Below are 22,450 nucleotides of genomic sequence, written 5' to 3'. Positions count from 1 at the left end.
CTCTTTCTCCTTCTCCTCGTCCTCTTCTTCCTTCTCCTCCTCCTCCTCCTCCTCCTCCTCTTCCTCCTCCATCCTTAGGTCCATACTTTTCTTGTAAATGCTCACTGTATTGACTTATTAGTCTGTTATAAGGCCTCTGGCTTCTGCTATCCTATCAATACTGGAACCTCACTGGGATTCTTCTCAGATACTCAGTTGTTACCCTGTGTCATGGAGACTTTGCTCTGTAAGACCCCTCCCCCACACACTCCAGTAGTTTATAGATGGAGCAGATGGTGGAGTGGGGCCAATTCAGAGCCCTGGATCTGGGCCTGAGAGGTGTCTGAGCTGCCCAGTCAGCCAGCTCCTATTCTCTGCTCTTGGGCCTGCTCACCTGCAATCCCCCCAACCAAGGCCAGCTTTACCTTGCTGCCCAGGTGAGGTGCAGGGCCCACTCTCTTGAGTGTTGCAGTAGGGCCAGGGCCAGGGCCAGCTCTACCACTCTCATGACCGTGGGGCCAGCTCTCCTGTCTGATGTACATGGTGGGAGATGAGGGAGGGAAGGAGGGCATCTCTCTCTCCTCTCTGCCATTGCCCAGAAGATAGGAGGCAGGGCCAGCTCTCCCACCTTCACACTCTGGGTCGGGAATATCTCTCCCTTACCATGTCACCACACAGCAGACAAGTTGTGGGCTAGCTCTCCCATGCTAAGGCCCTCAGGATCGGCTTGCCCACCCCTGGGACCAGCTCTACTGTGCTGCCTAGGTGAGATTTAGGGCCCAATCTCCCGAGTCCTGTAGCAGGTGAGAGGCAGGGCCAGCTCTCCTGTTCTCATGACCCCAGGACCAGGTCTCCTTCCTGCCACAGGGAGTGAGAGACAAGGGGCGGGGAGGGTATCTCTCTGTCCCACAGCATGGCAGAAGAGATGAGTGGGAGAGCCAGTTCTCCCACACTGCTGGACCCAGATGTGGCCTCTGGTGACACACAGGCCAGGACCCCACCATGGTCCCAGGTGGCATCGCCTGCTACTCACTCACATCAGGCTGTTCCTCACTACCCTTGAGTCTCCAGTTCTGCCTCTCTTCACTGTGCCCACAACCTTCGGTTTCTCTTTCTCTTCCATATCTCCATCACTCACTTGTTCCTCTTAGTGGAGCAGGGTCACTTGGGGTCTGGGGCCATCTCAGGAATGCTATGCCCTGCTTGTGCATTATGGTGCAGGGCAGGAGTCATCTCAGGCATGGTCTGCTCCCCCACCCCCCACCCCCTGGTGTCAGACTAGTGTTTATCTCAAGCTCACTTTCCCCAGGAGTGTTAGGCTTCTAATCCTTCAGAGCACTGAACATAGACATAGCCTCTCTCCTCTCTGCCACCTACTGACATCCATGTGACACAGCAGCCAAGCCTGCCACACTTTTAGGGGCAGGCGTAGCTTGATTTTTAACTTCAGACAAGCTGATTTTACATCCTTGAAAGATTTAAAAAAAAATGTTCCCAGTCAGATCAGACTTGTGAGGACTCAAGGCTGCACCCGCTGACTTAGTTTCCTCGGGAAGATGGCGTTTGGGCGTGAGCCCGGTCGTTCTGTCTGGGTGAGGTGTGCAGGTGGGGTTTCCCTGTTATCCCCTGGGAGTGCCACAGAACAGCTAGAGGGACACTTTAAGATCGGGTCATGGTAGTCTCTGTTAAAACCCTTTGGTGGCTTTCCATTCCGCCCTGCAGAGTTGGCATTCCTCCCCGCATTGTGCAGGGATTGTGAGCGCGTCCTTTACTCCCAGATCACACAGGTTCACGACGCCCTCCTTACTGTGTAGTCTCACCCCTGCCTGCCTGCTTTGCTTGTCAGTTCCTTGCTGTAAAGTCTCCCCCAGACACTGTTCCCTGTCTGCCCTATCTTGCTCCAAGTTCTTCTGGGATGCCTTTCTTCCCATCTTTTAAGACCAGCAAGAAGACCTCCGTCACGTGATCATGCTGATGAAATACATGTCTTCCAGACACTCCCGTCTAGGAATGCCCTCAGCATTTTCTCAACTTATGGACACACACCTATTTATTTCTGTACTTCCTAGCCAAAAGGCAGAAAGGTCAGAATTCATAGTGGCTTAGTTCACCATAGTATCTAACACCTGGAGAAAAGAGCCTGCAGACACTGGGACGATGGGAAGGATGGATTTCAGGCAGGGAGAATGGTATGTGTGAAGATATGGTGGGTTGAAGAAACAGGACTTTTTTCAGGGACATGGTGGATGTGGACACTGAGCTGACTTGGATTGCTGGAGGAGATGAAATACTTGGTGGCAAATCCCGTTCTCATGGTCTATGGACTGTAGACTTTCCCTCTAGCCACGGGGAGCCACTAATGTTGAAATAGATTATTAAATCAAAGCCGCGTTGAGCCAGAGAGAAGCCACTGTTTCCTCTAGCACTCTGTCTGTGGGACAAGCCAGTGTCTTCACATTTGGGAGCGACTTATCCCAACCGTGATTTCACCACAGCAGAGACACAAGCAGGTCTCAAAGAACACCACTGAAATGAAATTTCACAACAACAAAATTAACCTGTGTCAGAGACAGAAGTAAGTGTGTGTGTGTGTGTGTGTGTGTGTGTGTGTGCAGAGCATGGGATTGTGTGTTACAGCCAATGGGCTGGGCCTGAGCACATGGGCAAGCATGGCTCCAGCTCTGCCTCGCACTGAGGAGTCTCCACTCACTGCGGGGGAATCATAACATTCACCGGATCCCAAGTTAGCTGGATCAGCCTCTGGGGACTCTCAGCTGGTTGGTGACTCTAACTCTCCTGTTGAGTTGACAGTGCTGCGTTTAAGGAGAATACTGGGCAACTGACTTTGAGCACTGCCTGGAAGGACAACATTATTGCCCTTGAAGTAGCTAGTATTTATTATCCACCTACTATATGGCAGGTGTATTAGGGTTCTCTACAGAAGCAAAATCAATAGATGTAGACTGAATATATATTGCAGAGGGGATTGTTTTGAGGTTGACTTCCATGACATTGGCCGGGGAGGCTGAGACTGTAGTAGCTGTTCAGGCCACCAGGCCAGATGCCTCTGCAATGCTGAAGCCCAGGAGGATTCTTGGAGAGACTCTGGTCTTCTGTCAGCATTGCATGGCTGAAGAAACAGGGGTGTTGATGTCAAGGAAGGATGGTAGCAACAAGGCAGACACATCAACAAGAAGGCAGGCAGGTGGGCAGGCAGGCAGGCAGATGGGCAAGCTCTGCTTTTAGGACCTACTAACAACAGGGCTGGTTCAGGAAGACACTGACCCTCTAGAGAGGGGCTTCCTCCTTTAGCCAATCCTTCTGGGGAATAACCTCACAGAAGTTCACCTCTAAACTGCCTGGAGGTGTGTCTCTTAATTGCAGGAGGTGAGCTAAAATGTCAGAGAGGTATCACAGCCTCTCCCTGAGGAAAACACATTTCCATTCTATAGTCAGCAGCCAGTGTCCAGGAAGCTCAGTCATTCTCTCTAGTGAGCAGAGAGGCAGAATCAGCCTCAGGTCTCTCTGACCCAAATGGACTTGCTTTAACCACTTGCATTTCATGTTACTGTGAAGTATCCAGAAGATGACTTGGACACAAATTCAAGCCGGTGGAATGTCTTTATCAGCTGGCTGGTGGCCACACTGGGTGTTCAGTTGTTGCAAGCCTTTCTCGGGGTGAGCTTTTAGGCAGGAAGAACACATCTTGGGTTGACACACTTCAGTCAGCAGGAAGACTTAGCGAGAAGTGGAATCACAGAAACCCAAAAGCATGAACATTTAGGGATTTCCCAGAAATATAGACTTTGATAGATTATATCATTTTGGCAGATGTTGCTGCCCACACGCTGGGTTCCAGGGCCTGAATGGTCTGTCATGACATCAGATGTGCTGAAGTCTGGAGGCCTGTTATAGCATCGTGGAGAGGAGAATGATATGGAGCAACTGAGATGAACTAAATGTTGATAGACACTGAAGAAACGAGATAATTTGGGTTGGAGTAAGCTGAGCGTTAAAAACATGGAGGAATGGTTTGGGCTCTGATTTGATGTGAAGGCTTCCAGTGCATGCTCCTTAGAAAGGTAGTTTGTTTAGTTTAGCCCAGTGCTTGGCTAAGCTCGGCCTGGCACTGAGGACAGGCATGAATCCGGATGGCTGTGCTGGGTTTGCAAACTCTTCTCACCATCCTGTGTCACTACGTAGCACAGAGCTTGAAGAAACTTTCAAAGATGTAGATAAAAGTCTCTAATTCTCGCTCCTGGGTCAGTGGCTCTCTTCCTTGGGGTGGACTGCAGTCTTTTTATCATAACTCTACTGCCCTGCATGGCCCCTGTCTTTCTGTCCATGCTCTTAAAGGCACCCAGACTCATCCTCCCTCTGAGCCAGCTACCCTGGGTTCTTTCAAGTTATGGACTTAAAACATGTCATTTGCATGAAATTATAGTCTCAGTGACTGTTTAGTCTAGATTCCAGGACTGGTGGGAGGGTGGGTGTATTCAAAGAGTTTGAACTTGACCTCAACACCTTTGAGCCACCTTAAGCAGAAGACTGGATGTATGTGAACAGTTCCACTTGGGGAAAGACGATCAGCATCTTACTGTTGTTTTACAGCTTTGGGGCATTTGTGATCACATTTGTCCTTTGTACTCAGAAGCCAGCTGTGGCAGCATTAGTGATTTCCAGGCAGATTTCCTCTAGAAAGGTATCAATGAGAGCATGGTCCTGGCACCCCTTACCCGTGTGGTGCAGGCTGACTACACACACATGCACACATACATATACACACATACACATGCACCTACACATGCACACACACGCGCACACACATCCATACACACATACACATATGCACACATACACGCACACACACGCACACGCACACGCACACACACGCACACGCACACACACACAGAGTGAATGGGCATTTTGCTTGTATGGATGTCTGTGCACTACTTGCATGCAGTGCCCTTGGAGGCCAGAAGGCTGCAGTGAATCTTGTGGATCTGGAGTTCCAGATGTTTGTTAGCCACTGTGTGGGTGCTAGGGACCCCACTTCTCTGGCAGAGCAGTCGGTGCTCTTAAGCCCGGAGCATCTCTCTAGCCTGCAGCCTGGCACATTTGAGGTGCATGCTCTTTGATCTGGGATGGGGGTTGGGCTGTTTTACCCTGTCTGTGTAAGCAGTAAGTGGGTCTGAAATAGGCATGAGCAACCCCCCCTGTGCCTGACGCTAGCACAAGCAGAATATCCTGAGCAACAAAAGCTACTAATGGCCGTGGTGAGAGTTTCGCTTAGTGAGGGCAATCCCAGATTTGGATGTTGTATTTTGTATTGTTGGATGCTTGGTGGCTCAGATGAATTTCCTTCTGATGGAGTGACGTAGTCAGTGTTCATAATCTGAAGGTGTGACTTCTGAGGATGGAGGTCCTGCTGGCCCAGTGGACATTCATTGTTTGTTTTCCAGCAGCGACTTGGAGTGCAGTTCTGGATGGTTGCCCACAGCGTAGCTATTTGTTGAGTGGTAATATGGCCAGGTGACCATCTAATCACTGTTCTGGAATGTATGCATGTATGTGTGCGCACACACACACACACACACACACACACACACCCTTCAGTCAAAGTTATAAGAAGAACTTGTAGATCTGTTTCTAATACTACATCTCCATGAGTTTGGATTTATAATGAGGAAAATGACAACTTAGGGTAACTTTTGGAAGTCAAAAGGTTGAGACATCTAGAGCCAGAAAGCCACTTAATTCTGCCTGCAAAGCTCTGGTTCAGCACCTATAACTACTCCCCACTCTTCTGGTTTAAGGCTGAGAATTCTCCCATAGCCAGCTACAGTGGCATGTGTGTGTGTGTGTGTGTGTGTGTGGGAGAGAGAGAGAGAGAGAGAGAGAGAGAGAGAGAGAGAGACAGAGAGACAGAGAGAGAAAGAGAGAGACAGAGAGACAGAGAGAGACACAGAGACACAGAGAGACACAGAGAGACACAGAGAGAGAAAGAGATCCTTTCCTTATAGACCTTAATTAAAACTGTTTCGGACCATTTGTTTGAAGTCAATCTCTATCTATCTGTCTGTCTATCTATGTATCTATCATCATCTATCACCTTTCTTTCTTTCTTGATACAGTCCTTTTTTACCCAATATATTCACTTTAGTGAAAAGCAGAGCACTAGATTTTTATAAAGTCACTCAGAATTAAGTAAGAGAATTTGTTACCTAGACGATTGTGTAGTTGATCCCTTGGCAAAGTGAAGAGTGGTTTTGTAATTGTATATTAATGTATAGTTATTCAGTTTCATGGCTTGACTTTTAAAATTAGTGGCCAGAGCTCACATATTTCTGCTGCCCTGGATGGATGCTTGATTTCTGCTGTACTGGATGGATGCTTGATTGTGTTTCTATCTTGGTGTTGGGTCTCAAACCTGGGGCAGCTTGCATACTGGGGTGTTGTGCATGCTGAGGCATGACATGCTAGGACACCCTGTATGCTAAGTGTCACGCATGCTGGGGCACCGTGCATTCTAGGCAAGGACTGACTCTACCTCCAGCTTCCAGGTGCCCTGATAAGCAGCTTGCTTGTCTCTAAGCTAATTTCTTATCCTCACAGAAACCCTGCCTGTAATTTCTTCATAATTTTGAACAAGATGACTTGAATTTTCACTTTGCATCAAATGACACAAATCACATTGTTGGTCTTGCCTCTGTGCAAATCCCCAGTCAGTCAACCTGGAGGCCTAACTTAGAGGGTTCCCTCCCCTCCTCTCTGTTCCCAGTGTCTTTTCCTTGGGCTCCTCCTTCAGACCTGGGCTGTTTGAACTTTGTTAAGTTCTTAGAATGAACCTTTCTGTAAAAAACAGAGCTTTGCACTGACCGTCTGGAAGACGGTCTAATAAGATTAACTTATTAGAGTGTTCGTCACTGTGGTGAAGTTGGCATTTACCTGGGGCCGCTGTGAGCCCTCTTGTTAGCCATTTGTTGCCCTTGTGTGTGAGGAGGAGGATATGAGCTAAGCCTGTGTTCATTAGGTCAGTTTCCTGGAATGCGCAGACACCTAGTTTCCACTAACCCAAAAGGCCGTCACCCATCAGCTGATTACCTGCCTTTCTTTCACAGCCTGTCCAGTGAACCAAAAATAAAAGGCTTTGATTTGTGGCTTTCTTTGTTCTGTTACTATGAAAACATCATTAAACTGTTACCACGTTAGAGAACAAAATTTGGGACAAGTCTGTGTTCCCAGGCTGCGGTCACTCTTATTCGACTCTGGAATAAACGTTGTCCTGCCCCCTCGGAGGAGAGAGTAACGCTTTTGTCCTGTATGGATGGCGCTTAGAATCTGAGCTCCCTCAAGCCAACATACTCGTGTCTCAGTCACCTCTGTAAGGTTGCAAAAGTGAAGAGCTGAGGACTGGAGACGGTGGCTGTGGTCAATGACGGCAGCTTGGCAATAGATGGAAGTAAAGTGGAAGTGTTGTAGGGGATTTGTTTTATACTGTAGTGGCAGAAAGCGGGGAGAAAATGAGCCCCAAAAACTGTAAAGAAAAGTGAGTCCCCAAGCCAGTACCAGTGAGCACTGTGTGTGCTGAGCACTGTGGTGCTCAGTTACCACACACAGCCTTACGGAGGGATAGCTTTATGAGGAACTGCCTCTTGGTGTTTCATGCTTTGTAGTAAAGTGGGACACAGAGGGATGAAAGAGGGTTTCAGCAAGGGAGTTCCAAGCACATAGGTAAGGGCTGTTCTTCCATGGACTGTGGTGAGCGCCTGTGCTGCCCAGTTCTTAGCATCGACTGAAAACAGAAAACTAACTTTCTTCCTTCCCTCCCTCCCGCTCTCTTTCCTCCCCTCCCTCTTTTCCTCCCCCTCCTCTCTCTCCTCTCTTCCCCCCTTCTCCCTCCCTTCTTCCCCCTCCCTCCTTCCCTCCCCCTCCCTCCTTCCTTCCCTCTTCCTCCCTTTATTCCTTTTTTTTGAGGGGGCCAAGGTCTCATTTATCTGTATCCATTTGGGCCTTGAATTTTCCTTATAGCCTAGAATGACCTTGAACTTCGGATTATTCTGCCTTCTCCTCCAGAGAGCTAGGGTTACAAGCATGAGCCGCTGAATTTGGTGCATGTGGTGCTGGGGCTTGAAGCCAAGGCTTTGTGCGTGCTGGGCAAGCACCCTGTCAACAGAGGTCCATCCTCAAACCAGTTTCCTGAGAATGCTCTGTGAAGAGGCAGAGGCCAGCAGGTCCAGAGAACTCTCCAGGGGTGAGACGGAGCAAGGAAACAGGCATGACTGTGAGGGAAACACTATCCATCCTTCCAGGACGCGTCTGTCTGTCATAACCGTCATCTTTGAGCTGGAGATGGGTAGGAAGTGGCAGATGCAGGGGAAGTTGTCGGGGCTCCAGTGTTTCTGCTTTCTAAAGTCAGCGTCTAACTTCTCACGGATGGGACAATTCGATAAGCTTTTCTCAGTCCAGCGACCCTAGTGACAGCCGGCGGGACCTGTGAACATCACATTCCGTTGGTTTCCCCCACGGATTTACCTTCCAAGTTCTGCCTTTTGGAGCTCAAAGCTGGAGTCCGCTGTCATGGCTATTTCCAGTGAGATGATTGTTCTTCATTGGTGATGCCTGGAAGCCGGATACAAGCTGTTGCTTCGAGCCCTTTGAGGCTCCTCCTTGGGATGGACTTTGCACCATTATACATTTGTCTGTCTGAGATCCATCGCTGCAAAGAGTTCATAGGAGTTGAGGGGCAGAATTATTTTTCTTTGAGGCCCATCTTCCTGGGGCCACAGGAATTCTGCTGAAAGCTGGTCTGGTCTTAGGACGTCAGGAAAACAGGGATCTAAGGGGTGCCATGGAATTCCAGAGCATGGAAAAGCATGCTCTAGGAGGAGGGACCAACAGTAAGAACAAGCCTGGAGGTGAGAGGTCACAGGCAGGGTGAATGACATGCAAGTATTCCATCCTGGGTCAAGTGTTGGGGGATGGTGGTCCAGAGTGAGCAGGGACTAAATACAGTGTGCTAAGTCACAGCCTCTGAATCAAATCTCACGGTCTCAGAGGCCGTGCAACCTTGGGAGCAAACTGTAGTAGAGTCTTCTCAGGTTCCAGGCACCATAGAGCCTCTTGCCCCTTCATTTTCCAGTCCTCTAGAGTTGGTTACTGTATCCATTAGCAAAGAGTGTAATTAAGACAGAGACGTTCCTTAGTTGCCCAAGGTCAGATGACTAGTGTGTTTCAGAGCCAGGGCTGGGAACCTGGGAAATCTGGATCTAAAGTCTGTTTCATTTGGCCATGCTATAGTTGTTCCTTGGACCAAAGTACTTTGAATGACCCTCCATATCTTGCGTAGCCCATAAGGGTATCCAACTCTTGATGTAGCCTAAGATGGCCTTGGACTTCTGCCTCCTACTTCCACCTTCCAAGAGCTGGGATTACCAGAATGGAGTACCGCAGGGGTTATGAAGCGCTGTGGATTGAACCCAGCCTCTCAGAGATGCTCGGTCTGAGCTGCAACCCCAGGGCCCATATTTCACATTTATAAAGATTGCTCATGTAGACGGGGACCCAGTTGGGTTTGCCACCTCCCAAGGTCTCCACAGTGGCATCTCTCTCCACCTCCCTTAAGTACTGTCCCCTGGGCAGATAAGGCAGTGGCCTCCTTTGTTCTGAACAGACTCTTTTTTTTTTTTTTTTTTTTCTTCTGAAGCCTCTCGGTACCTCATTTTGTAGAAGGTCCTCCCGACTCTGCCGGGATGAAGGGCAGCTTTTGGTCCTCCATTCTTTGTAAAATCTGCTCCCAATTCTTCCTGTTCCTGTTTTCCTGGCCTCCTCTCTAACTTGTCTGGGCCTGAGTTTTAATGATTANTGTAGACCAGGCTGGCCTCGAACTCAGAAATCCGCCTGCCTCTGCCTCCCAAGTGCTGGGATTAAAGGCGTGCGCCACCACGCCCGGCTAAGACTCTTACTCTTCCCTTATCCACCAGAACCCAGTACCCACCTATCATGGATGTCACTCCCCAAACCAGCCTCCTTTGATCCCAGTCCCTGCATGATAAATGCCTATGTGACCCTGGTCACCCAATTATCTACCTATGAATGTCATTATGTGTAGATGTGACAATGAGGCAGTGAGGGGTTGCTGTCAGGCTGTAAGGTGGAGTCCTGGATGCTCAGTGGATACCCTTGGGATCTGGGGTGGAGCACACACAAACTCCAGTCAACCTCAGGGGCATGGTGGTCCTGTCTGGCGCACAGGCAGAAGCAGGATGCCGTAAGATAATAGTTTGTGTGGTTGTGCACCTTGGTGAAACCATTCTGAATGAAAAGAACCTGAAAAGAACCTACAGGTTCTTATGGCTCCCGCAGCTTGCCATATTGTATCATTTCATAGCTGGGGAAGTCTAGGAAGCCAGTGGCTAATTAGGTATTTTAGGAAACTTGCCAACTTGTTGCAAAGGTCGACAGTGTGGGCGGGAGAAAAAAATGGGTCTGTTTATGGAAGCCCTCCTGAGATTGCTGAGTTTGGAGCTCTCGCATATTCCACCAACTATCTGCCTCCCCTCCCTCTTTCCCTTCCTCCCATCTTCCCTCCTCCCTTCATCTCTCCCTCCCTGCATCCCACCCTTCTTGCCTGTTTTTCCTTCTGACTTTTTAAGACAGTCTTACTCTACAGTAGCCCAAGTGGCCCTGGCACTCACTAGGCAGCCCCAGCTGGCTTCAGACTCTCTTCAATCCTTCTGCCCTGGCTTCTCAAGTATTGGCGCCAGAGATGTGAGCCAACACCCCTGACTCATCACTAAACCTCAGGTTCCACTTGGGAAATGAAGACAAAGCTGTCTCCTAGCAAGCACTATTGTGATGAGGACGGACAGACTTGCTCTCAAGCACTTGCCCTGTGGCAGATGCTTTCTGGCTGCTTCCCTCTTGTGCCAGAAGGGAAGGCATTGGTCCTCTGGGGTTGAGTGGCAGAGGAGCAGGCTGAATGCGTTTGGTCTCCCCACTCAGTATTCTCCTCTCTACCCACCCCACTTCCAATCTTTCATTCTCCTCCAGGCTGAATGAAATTGAGCGTATTGTAAATGTATTAGCCTTTGCCATAGTGCCCTGAGATTTGCCCTGGTGACGCTCTGACACAATCGAACCACGACTGGCCTTGGTCGAGTTGTCTGACTTTTCACCTGCTCTGGTGTGGTAGTGATGCCCAACACTCTGAGTCAGAGGGCCAGATGGGAGTTGCTGGGGCTGCTGTTGGAGGGCTTGCTTCTCTAGGTAATCATCACCCTGGCTGGCGACAGTAGGGTGTCCCCTCTCCCTGACTCATGCCTGAGGCTACCAACTTGCAGAGACAATGGAAGGCAACTGTTTTCTCTGGAGGGAAGCAGATAGAGTTGTTAATGTCAGCTGAGGGCAATTCATTTTCTGTTTTCTGGGAGGGAGGGAGAGCTGAACCACGATCTTCCTGCTGAAAATAGTTGTTTTGAATCTGGCAAAACTCACAGGGAAAAGAAAATGAATGCCCTGGCTTCAGGTTTCGGCCTTGCATCTTCTCCGCAGCTTGTTGCGTTTGTCTTGCTGCCTTGGGAGGTTAGGAGTTTGCTCCTGAAGGCGGTTCTGACGACTTGACTTGGGATATTGATGTGGAAACACTGTGAGCGCTTAGCCCCAGTCTCTGATTGGCCCCCAGGCCCTTTGCTCCACAAAAGTGTTTACTTACTTTATATATATTTTAAAGAGAAGGGCATGGGCATTGAAATACCCAGTGACCAAGCACAAGTGACCCCATCTGTGACCAGCTGCCATCTATCCAGTTGGGGATGGGACATTATTGATGGCCCAGAGAGCACCTGTTCTTATCCAGGTCTGCACCCTCCTTGCACCTGAAGGAAACCACTGCCATATACATTCTAACTCAGTCAAGCAAGACCTCTGGCTACCAACAGCCCTTACCAGAATGGTGGGTCTGTGACACTTGATGGCACCAGATTAACACATCACAACCCCCAGCCTCACCTTTGCCTCTTGTTGCTGCACATTCCATAGAATCCATCGATAGCTTCCCAGAGAGTAGTCTCCCAGCCCCAGCCTGCCTGTACAGTGTCCCTTCACCTCCTCTTTCTCCTAATCTCCTGACAATTCACATGCCAGTGGCCCCTTTCTCCATCCCTTCTTTTGGGTTGAGATTCTTTTGTTTCCAGGGGTATTGCTTCAGTCTTTTACTCTCTGTAAGCTCAGTTTTACTATCTTTGTTATTATTTTGGTGCTTATGGAAGAAGGAGGTGATGGTGTGCATTTTGACCTAGGTCTGGGAACCTGAGAGCAGTTTTTTCCCTTGGTTCCTGGGTCATTATCTGTTTGACTTCAAGTGCTTTCCAGATGCGGCAGGCAGCTGCCTTTCTCAAGCAGGATACATTGTAATTTATTCTTACCGGCAGCCTTTCCTTTGCTGGCAATTTCTTCTGCCATTGATCTCTCTGGGTGGACTTTCTTTTCTGCCTGCAGAGCGCTCCTTGGCGGCTCTCTTGTTAGAGGTCTGCTGACTGTGTGCCCTTTTGCTTCTTGTTTGTCTGAAATGCTTTATGTCATCGTTGTCATCCCTACATTCTCTCTGGACATGGAATTTGAGGTTATTACTAATTTTTTTTCAACACTTTCAGGGTTCTGTATTTTCTTCTGGCTTTTCTGATTTCTGTTGGTAAGTTAGCTAAAATATACTTTTTGTTCCCTTGGGCTGCTTTCCGGAGTTTCTCGTTGTTGTTTTAGCAGTGTCTTATTATAATGTGCTATATGAAGTCGTCTTTTTTTTATAGGTCCTGCTTGGGGATCTGGGCTCTGTGTCTCGGTGCCTCCGTCTAAGGCTTGATGGCTTTCTTTGACTTTGGAAAGTCCTGAGCTATTATCTTGTCAAATGCTGCTTTGTCTGTCCATACTCCTGCTCTCCTTGGACTGTAATTACATGTGTGTCAAGCCTTCTCACCATGTCTTACCCAGTCTAGTCTCCCATTTTTTGTCTTCTCGTGTCTTCTGTATTTTCTCCTGGTTCCCCATTCCTGCTTCTGCTCTGTCTGTTCTGTTACTGTTAAAACCGTTTATTAGGTTGGCCGTTTTAGTGAGCAGGGTGTAGGTCTGAAGCTGGCATTTGACTGTGTTTGAGTTCCTCATTTATATTTCATAGGAACAATGCCACCAAATGACAAAGTCTGGATGGCTTCAACAGCAGAAATGTGCCTTCTCATGATTGTAGAGGGTACGTGGTAGAGTGTTAGCCACCATGCTCCTTCTGGAGGCTTAAAGCGAATATCCCATTCTATCTTGTCCAGCTTCTGATGGTTGCATGGCCAAAATGATGGCATAAAATGGATTAAGGCCCAGCAAGGCAAGGTATCCTGTCTCCTCATTGCCTTTTCTTCCATGCATCTGCCTCAAGACATCTCTCTCGCCTCTCTTACTATTTATTTTAGACTTTATTTTACTTTCATTTATGTGTACCTATGTGCCTTATGTGCTTGTGGTCACAGGTGACTCTGGCATTGTAGTCCCTGGAGCTGGAGTTACAGATGGTTGGAAGCTACCCAGTATAGATACTGGGAGCCCAACTTGGGTTCTCTGTAAAAGTAGGAAGCATTCCCATCTTCAGCCACCAAACCCAGATACTAATGCACATGCCTGATATAGCGGCCTCTTGTGAGGCTATGCCAGTGCCTGGAAAACACAGAAGTGGATGCTCACAGCCAATGCTCACAGCCAGCTATTGGATGGAACACAGGGCCCCCAATGGAGGAGCTAGAGAAAGTACCCAAGGAACTGAAGGGGGCTGCAACCCTATAGGTGGAACAACAATATGAACTAACCAGTACCCCCNGAGCTNGTGTCTCTAGCTGCATATGTAGCAGAAGATGGCCTANTCNGCCATCATTGGGAAGAGAGGCCCCTTGGTCTTGCAAACTTTATATGACCCAGCACAGGGGAATGCCAGGGCCAAGAACTAGGAGTGGGTGGGTAGGGGAGCAGGGGCAGGGTATAGGGAACTTTCGGGATAGCATTTGAAATGTAAATAAAGAAAATATCTAATAAAAAAAAATGGGAAAAAAGAGTAGGAAGCATTCTTAACCACGGAGCCATATCTCTAGCACCTCTCTCTTACAAGGATACATGCGACTATATTCAGGGTTGCCTTGCTAATGCAAGATAAGCTCCTCCTCTTAGTGTGTTTGTGCTCTCTCTCTTTCTTAAACACACACACACACACACACATACACACAAGAATTATATGTTATACATTGTGTGGTTTTTGCCACATAGATCATAAATCTATGACATCATAGGTCATAGATTACAAACATAAGACTATGAACTGATTTTTATTTTTCATCATGATTTCTCCTGCTAAACCATCCTGTGTTGGGATTCTAACCCTGTCATTGTATCTTCCCATAGACAGAAGACTCTGAACGAAATGCCCATGTCTGATGTTTCTGTGTCTGAGGCCCGTGTGCTTGTTCCCACCTGTTCTCTCTGGTGTTTGCTTATGTGTTCTCACCTTCTCATGTGCTTGCTGATGCTCTGCCCAGCAGGTTCTCAGCCTTCCCTTTCATACATTGCAACCCTTTAATATAGTTCTTCATGTCGTGATGACCCCCCCAGCCATAAAATTATTTTCCTTGCTACTTTATACTATCAGGAGTCACGGTGTACATATCTGTGTTTTTTTAGATGGTTCTAGGTGAACCCTGTGAAAGAGTCATTCAACATTCCAAGGGGTCCTGACTCGCAGGTTGAGAACCGATGTATATCTACACACCGTTATCCAAATATAATCTGATGTCCAGTTGAAGTTCTTCAGTGTGAGAGCTCTGCACTGTCTTCAAGTACTACTTCATTCACTACAGAGTAGGACTGTGTCTCAGCTCCCAGCCTCTGTTCCTTCCAGAATCACATATGGCTGCTGCTTTTGCATCAAGGTACCCTGGCCACTGGGCTCATGTACCTTGAGCTGCTATGGAGAGAATGTGAATTTTCAGAAACAGTTCAGCCTCTCAGAGCTTGGGGGAAGTCTCATCATAGCATCCCAGTGTGGGTGGGGAGTGTGGCCCCAAGTGGATTGCACGGTTGTCTAACAGGCCTTGGCAGAGTCTCAGCTCATGGCTGCTCACACCCTTCAGCCTTCCTCCTCCTTAGCTGGCCTGATTGCCCAGTTTCCACTTCTGTCTGATATCACTCGTTCCATTACCAGAGCTCTGATATAATATGGCATTAAGACACGACGAGGCAAGCTTTATTGGCTGGCTATTAGTACTTGCCCGGAGTGAGAGGCACAGCCTTGACCACTCCAGGCATGTACTAATGGGCCATAAAGGACATGCTGGATTGCTGCAGCCATTATCATCTGCTCTTACGTTTCTAAAATTATTGTACAAATACCACCTCAAATTATTTTCCTTTTGTTCTTTTTTTTTTCCCTCTCAAAAGATGAGCTCTCTTTGATGGGAGGCAGTTGTTCACATGACTTAGAAAATTCAGTCCTCAGGCTAGGGAGCTTAGAAGAAGAGTCAGAGCCCTTCTATGTGAAAAGTCTGTTCCGTGGCTTGCTGGTCCTGGATGTGGTATCAGGCGGGTTTCTACGCCTGAGGTCCAGCCCTCTCTGCAGTCAGACACAGCAGTAGGGCACCCACATGTACAGGGGCTGGAGGGATGCTTTAGCAGTTGCGGGCACATACTGCTTTTGTGAGGAGCTGGGTTTGGTTTCCAGCATCACATAGGATTGTCCAAGTGCCTGCAAGTGCATTCCGGAGGAGCCAGCACCCGCTTCTAGACTCCATGTTATTTGTGCACACGACTCCACACGTAAAAACATGATTAATGATGAAAATACATCTTTAAGAATTAATATATATAAAACACCTAGATCAGAATATATCAAACCGTTAATAAAATCATATATACTTATTATTATAATGGAGATGATAATGAAACAAAATAGGATTTTAAAAACTAATCCATTGATTTGTAAGATGAAAAAGTTGTTTGTTCTCGTTGTTATCAGCGGATCATTCTCTGTGGATTTGGTTGGTGTCAGAGGGACCGAGAGGAACCCTCTCAGAAGTCTGTGACATGAACTTGGAGGTCTTTGCTACCTCCCTCCCCAGTCTGTACTTCCAGGCTTTTGCTTTGAGTTTAGAGCCTCAAGCCCACGCAGCCCCATCGGTGACTACCATGGCCTAGTGAAGCCAACTTCTGCAAGAGCTGAAGTGGTTATGTCAGTTGGTGGGGTAAGGGGGTGCGGGAAACAGCCATAAAATATATTATTCTCTTCTCTAGTTAAGCATATGGAAGAGCCCATAATTCAAGTGGGAGGAATGTTAAGTTTTGCAGAGGGAGTGGATTTATTGCAACACAAAGCCTGGGCCTGGGTCCGTGCTGCCCATGAGCACACTGACATGGATAGATAGGACAGTGGAGCTCATGAGCATGCTGACATGGATAGATAGGACAGTGGAGCTTGCTTCCCAAGTGTCTGTGTTCCCACGCTCACTGCTGTTGGTTTGGGAAATGTGTGTGGGAGAATTCACTCTGAAATGCAAGTGGACGTGACCTTCTCTCTCCCCAAGATGTGTACATCCTCAGACGCTGAAGGAGTCCCCTGCTGGTCTCCCAAGAGCTTAGCTACTCTTTTCTCCTTCATGGGGCAAACCATCATACACTGTCCAGTTGTTAGTTTTTGGAAAACAATTTCAGCAGCAACAACAGCAGCAACAACAAAACACAGAGGCTCCCTGCAGGTCGTTCCTGAACTGGGATGGCTTCCAAGGATCAGGAAGGGAATTTTCTTGATGGTCTGCAGCAGGAGCAAACATGTCCTAAGTCTGAGTGAATGCAGTTTCCTGTCTAACTTCTTTCCTGACTAACCACTAGGAATAATGGGGCTGTTGCTAATTAAGAGCTCAGAGGCACACTGTGGTCGGACCCAGGGCTGCTTCTACCGCAGCAGTCAGGCACCAGGGAGGGCTCTCCCCGGGCTCATGTTTCCTCTCACCTCCCTGAGGCATGCCATGGCTCAGAAGTGTAGAGGTTTAGTGTGGACTGGATTGATCCCCAGATCTGCCTGACTGGGGAGAGCCCTGTCCAGTCTTCCCAACCACTGTCCACTCTCCAGAGAGCCGTGACTCGTGTCTGCTTTTTAGATACGCATGGTTGCTTTTTTTATTTTTTTCTTGGAAAAATTTTGCTTTTGGTTATCTTTGTTATTCTTTAATTAAAGTTTTAATTAGTTTGGTGTGAAGGTGTTTGTGTGCTTCTTGGGGGTCAGAGGACAAAGTTGTGGGAGTCAGTTCTTTCCTGCCACTGCGCCAGTCTCAGGGATCAAACTCAGGTCACCAGGCCTGGTGGCAAGTGTCTCTACCCCTTGAGTCACCTCACTAGCTTTTCCTTGTTATTGTTTATATACAGTGGCCAGCACAATGCACAACTTATAGTTTTATGTGGAGCTACAATTGTAGGGATTTGCGGGCCCTTTGACGCCCCACTGAGGCCAACCAGGTGGGATCCTAGCTCTGTGTTGTCAAGTTTGTGGGTTGTCAAGTTTGTGGGGTTTCACAGACCTTTTGAAGCCCCTCTGAGGTCCACCAGATGGGATCGTAGTTCTGGGATGTAGCCCCTTTCTGGGTTAATCGTCTCCTGATGTCCATCAAGGCTTTCCCATTATAATTGGAGGTAGAAACTGCACTTGTGCTGCGAGAGCTGAGCTCAGCTGAGGTTGGCCTGCTGATGGCTGATGGCTTGTAAGACAGATAACAGAGAAGCAAGTGACTCTGTAGGGTTGCTCAAGATAAAAAACAAGTCGGTGCCAACAGTACTGCCTTTGTGCTGGTGGTTTCCTGACGTTCCATGGGAAGGGGGAAGGGGAGAGTCTAAAATGCTTTATGACAAATTTAAATCCCTCAATTGAAACAAACTAGAATGAAGGGAAGGAATCTCTCCGTGATGGATGAGCTCAGTTCATTACATACTTACACACATCCCTGTCATCTTGGAAAAGGCAGTACAAGCACAGTGAGTTGTGTGTGCATGAGTGTGTGTGTGTGTGTGTGTGTGCACATACGTGTATGAATATATATGTGTGTGGTATGTATGAGTGTATATGTATGTTGTATGAGTACAGGTATATGCGTATATGTGCACATATGTGTATATGTGTGTGTATATATATATATATATATATATATATATATATGGTATGTATATGTGTGTGCATGATTATGTTTGTACATATGTGTATATATATATGTGGGGGGATGGTATGTGCATTTGTATGTGCTGTATGAATGTGTATATGTTCATGGGTATATATGTATGTGTATATATATGTATGTTTGCACATATATGTATATGGTGTATATATGTATTGTGTGAGTGTGAGTGTATACATGCATATATGTATATGCAGATGGTGCATATGTGTGTGTGTGTGTGTGTGTGTGTGTGTGTGTGTGCATGGATGTGTGTATGTCTGAAGTCAATGAAAATTTTGCATCTGAAATCCAAGAGCATTCCCTCTGGAACATCTTGCTTGAAGCAGTCTGACAGCAAATCAGAGAGCTACCAGGCTAGGCCTCTGCTTTCATATTATTTAATTAGATGAGTTATAGTTTCTCTGACAGATCTGGTGCAGCCTTTGTGTTCCTGGGAGGAGCGGTGTATAACTTGTGGTCCCAGAGAACAGTGCACCCTGGCCTCACTTGCAGCTTAGCAGCTCTGGCTTCCATCAACATAAATAGGAGTTGCTGATGGCAGATGAGTAGGCCCCTTCGGTGTGTGCTGATGCTTCTTCTAGTCGCAGTGAGGAGGAGGAGCCCCCTGCTCCCTCCCTGTGCTCAGGGGTAACTGGAGACTTCTTCAAGTAGAAGGGCATCATGTTTCCTTGAAGAAAACCAAAGCCTGAGGTAAACTGAGCTGAGAAGGGCTAGGACCTCACTGTTGGTTATAAAGAGCCACGGCAGGAGGGGCTGAAGGGATCCACTGTCCCCAGAGCTACTGGACATTACTCTAGACTGTATGGAGTACAGAGCACATATAGAGCTTACAGAAAGTTTCTGAATATAGAGAAATAGCCATGTTCTGTTTTCCCAGAATCTCTAATGTCTCCTGTCCATTTGGCTGTGTGTCCTTATCCACTCTGTCTTATCTTGAGGTGCTTCCTCTGACCTGGTGGGTCAGTTCTCAGGCCAGCCTGACTTGCTTGCTCCCAGCACCCTCTGCCTGCTAGGGTACTGTGCAGAGCCTGGGCTTTCAGGAATACTTGCAGAGGGGCCATCCCTCGTGAGTCCCATAGGAGCTGCTGGAGAAAGCGAAGGAGCAGCAGCTACTCTGTGAGTAGGGTTGGGGAGCCGGAATGGGGAGGGGGAAGGATGAGGAGTTGATCTTTCCAGCATAGGTTTAGGAAGGGATCATGTTGACTGCACTTCTACTGTTTCCCCTGCTAACAAATTATTAAGGTAAATTTCCACTGGGGGAAACGGACAGTAACTGAGCGCGTCCCACATCACACGTTCTTTTTGAAAGTTCTGAGGAAGTCTGGGCAGCGAGCCGAGAATGTTCATGCACATTTAATTTGTTCCCCCATCGGTTGGACGCCTGGATGGGACCTCGCTGAACTGACCACGCCCACCTCTCTGTTTTTTTTTGTTTGTTTGTTTGTTTTCTACCTTCAGGAGCTTAATCTAATTCTTTTTCATTTTCTCCATCTCTTTTTCTTATGCTTTGTGTCCCTCTGCTCCCTGGAAAGGTGCCCTCAGAAAAGAGGGAGATTATTCATTCTGTCTTATGCACCTTAGTATGAAGGGCACTGTGGAAGGTAGCTGCTGATACTCGCTGGGGAGTTTATTACTGTCTGTGAAGGAGAAGACCTGGCCTTCTTTGCATGGAGGCAGAAACCAGTACTCACATGAGCTTCAGCATGGAGCCCTGCCGTGCCGCTTCATTGTGCATCACCGTGAGCCTGAGCACAGAACACAGGATGCAGAAGCCTCATCAGCACCACTGTCCTGGCAGAGATGGGGTCTCACAGGATTCCCCTTGCTACTTACTTACTCACGCTCTCTGGCGTTGGGAGTGCCAGCTCACTGGCTTTCTAAAATGAGAAGGCTGTGTTAGATGGTCTTTAGTTGCTGTGTTACCATTGAGAGTCCAAGGGTCAAGTTGAGCCCTATGGGAGCAGGCTGTGTAGACAGAATACCTAGTACTCTAGCCTTAGAGTACCAAGGCTGCCTCAGAAAGGTCTTTCAAAGCCTAGCAGACAAAGAATTAAGAATTAAAGGTTGTATACATTTACAGTGGGTGTTAGACTTTTCCCAGTGGAGGGAGCCTTGTCTGGGGCTACACCATGGCATGGTGAGAAATGTTAGGCTCAAAGTCTGTGTGGGTGGACCCAAACCACAGAAACAGGTGAGTGATCTTATCCATGAGGAGTGAAGATGCCTGTTCAACTCTAGGCAGGTGTGGAGGAGCAGGTGCCAGCGTCCGTAGGCCCGGCCAGCCAGTTTTCAGACCAACAGAGAGGATCAGCCTCGGGGACACTGAGTGAGTGTAGGGAAATGGTGAGACACTGCCCGGGGTTCTGTTGAACCAGGGAGGCAACCTTAGACCAGTGGTTCTCAAACTGTGGGTCATGATCCTGGTGGTGACTTGTCACAGGGGTCACTTAAGACCATCTGTATATCAGACATTTACATTATGATTCATAACAGTAGCAAAATTACAGTTGTGAAGTGGCAACAGAACTAATTGTATGGTTGGGGGGGTCAGCACAACACTAGGAACTGATAAAGGGTCACAGCCTTAGGAAGGCGGAGAGGCACTGTCCTAGGCTGGGCTGTCTGTGAGGTTTTCAGTTCTCACTATGCATGGCCACCTGGGGTTTTGACTTAACATTTATTACTAAGTCTAAATTTTACTCACACTTGGTTTTTGAGTGACATGTGTGTGTGTGTGTGTGTGTGTGTGTGTCTGTCTGTCTGTCTGTCTGTCTGTCTGTCTGTCTGTGTATAAATGGGAGAGCACTGACATTCCATGTCTAGATTACTTGGGGTGTAGTAAGCATGGATTGCAACCTTGAGCAGTCCTGTTGGAGGAGGTGAACGTTTCCTCATCCCGAGTACTGCCTCAGTGACTTGCGCTTCTGTTGAATATGGGGCTTCGGGAGATCTAGCCAGTCTCGTTACGTCTTCAGGGCCAGGGCACGCAGAGATTTCAGATAGCACTATTATGAGGCCTTATTTGCTAACCAGGACTCTGTGGTAGAGCAAAAATAATGATCTATTTCTAAGATTCTTGGAGAAAATGAGGGGCCTGGACTGTGACCTGCATGACTTTGATTCTGACCTGAGATGATGCGATGACCTCATCGAGTGACCCCCTTTGGCCAGGGGTGATCCGACTGCAGTTCCTGGCTTTCATCTGTGGCCACTTGTAATTCAGTGACAGCTCTCTTGATCACCATTGTTTTGGTGATTTCTGAGGGACATTCTGAGACAAGAAACTCCCTTGTTTGTGGATGTTAGCTTTGGAAATGACAAGAAAGTCTGTGTTGCAAAACAGTATACACTGTCTAACTTGAGGTGGGTGGAAAATAAAAATACTGCTCTGAAGAAGGAGGAAGTGTGAGCACTAATATTCGTTAGCGTGAGAGATCCCACCATGCCTCCGTGGCTTCTGTGGCATTGGGTTCTGTACTTTTATACTGGAGTAGTTAAGTTAGTGTGAGNGGTCCCACCGTGGCTTCCTCCGTGGCCTCCGTGGCTTCTGTGGCACTGGGTTCTGTGCTTTTATACTGGAGTAGTTAAGTTAGTGTGAGCGGTCCCACCGTGGCTCCCATGGCGTTATTGTGTTCTTTTATACTGTGGCAGTTACACAGATTGAAAGTTATTACTTGTGTGATCTGTTATCAATTTCTTTCCCAGAATAGGGATGGCATGTCCTTCACCAAGCCCAGGGGGTGTGGTCTGCAAAGCCTTTTTGCCTTCTCTCTCATTTTAGGTCCTACACAAATCCAAAGCAGACATTTTACTCAAATGAAGAGCACATACTTAAGTACCTTATTTCTTTTATGGGCTTATACGTGTACAGCTGAAGACGAAGCCCTTAGGGGACACAGACAGGGTCGGACAAACCGGAGAGACCCTTTAGGTCTGCCAGGACTGATAGAAGAGACTCAGGGGTCCAGGCAACGCTGAGCCTGGCCCAGCCACACGTCTGGGAGCCAGTAGTGAACAGGACGTTCTGTCTTGTTGTCATTGAAAATAATGGCCCTGGTTGTATTTTGTCCTCTGTCCTTTAAAGTTGGTCTTTGTTTTTGTCAGGAAACAGTAAATGTGACCACAGAGATAGGGTTGCTTGTTAGGATCCTGCTCCTGGGGTGCAGTTGGAGTGGGTACAGGGGTGGAGGTGAGGAGAGTGGGTGCAGGGGTGGAGGTGAGGAGAG

General features: G+C 47.9%; 1 protein-coding gene and 1 pseudogene across 2 annotated transcripts in view; one reads left to right on the top strand and one right to left on the bottom strand.

The window, feature by feature from the left end:
- The window catches only part of St6galnac3 (ST6 N-acetylgalactosaminide alpha-2,6-sialyltransferase 3), a 512,766-nt gene that overhangs the window by 13,496 nt on the left and 476,820 nt on the right, over positions 1-22,450 (top strand). The gene's annotated exons all lie outside the window — the stretch shown is intronic.
- On the bottom strand, positions 1,290-1,406 carry LOC115063933 (annotated as a pseudogene).

This window comes from Mus pahari, chromosome 4 (genome assembly GCF_900095145.1).
Source record: "Mus pahari chromosome 4, PAHARI_EIJ_v1.1, whole genome shotgun sequence".
Classification (NCBI taxonomy): Eukaryota; Metazoa; Chordata; class Mammalia; order Rodentia; family Muridae; genus Mus; species Mus pahari.
The sequence above is the reverse complement of the archived record's forward strand: the minus strand, read 5'-3'. Positions and strand labels throughout refer to the sequence as shown.